Genomic DNA, 405 nt, shown 5'->3' with positions numbered 1-405 from the left:
TTTTCTTTTCTTTTCTTTTCTTTTCTTTTCTTTTCTTTTCTTTTCTTTTCTTTTCTTTTCTTTTCTTTTCTTTTCTTTTCTTTTCTTTTCTTTTCTTTTCTTTTCTTTTCTTTTCTTTTCTTTTCTTTTCTTTTCTTTTTCTTCTTCGGGAATCTGTGCAACTGGCTGGCCCTGGGTCCGGGAGCCCTTGGAATCTTTCGGCGACATGCAAACGGGGACGCTTGAGAGTCTGCCACATCTTGAGAGAAGGCGCTTCCCTAAAACCGTCCACCAAATTATTCATTTGGGGTTGTTATTTATCAGGCTGGGTCTAACTCTGCCTTATTTCCAGGGTGGTCCTACGTGGTGGAGCCGGAGGAGAACAAGCGGACAAGGACGGCGTACACACGGGGGCAGCTGCTGGCG

The sequence above is a fragment of the Buceros rhinoceros genome, unplaced genomic scaffold (genome assembly GCF_000710305.1).
Source record: "Buceros rhinoceros silvestris isolate BGI_N320 unplaced genomic scaffold, ASM71030v1 scaffold42174, whole genome shotgun sequence".
NCBI lineage: Eukaryota > Metazoa > Chordata > Aves > Bucerotiformes > Bucerotidae > Buceros > Buceros rhinoceros.
This window is presented reverse-complemented; position numbering follows the sequence as displayed.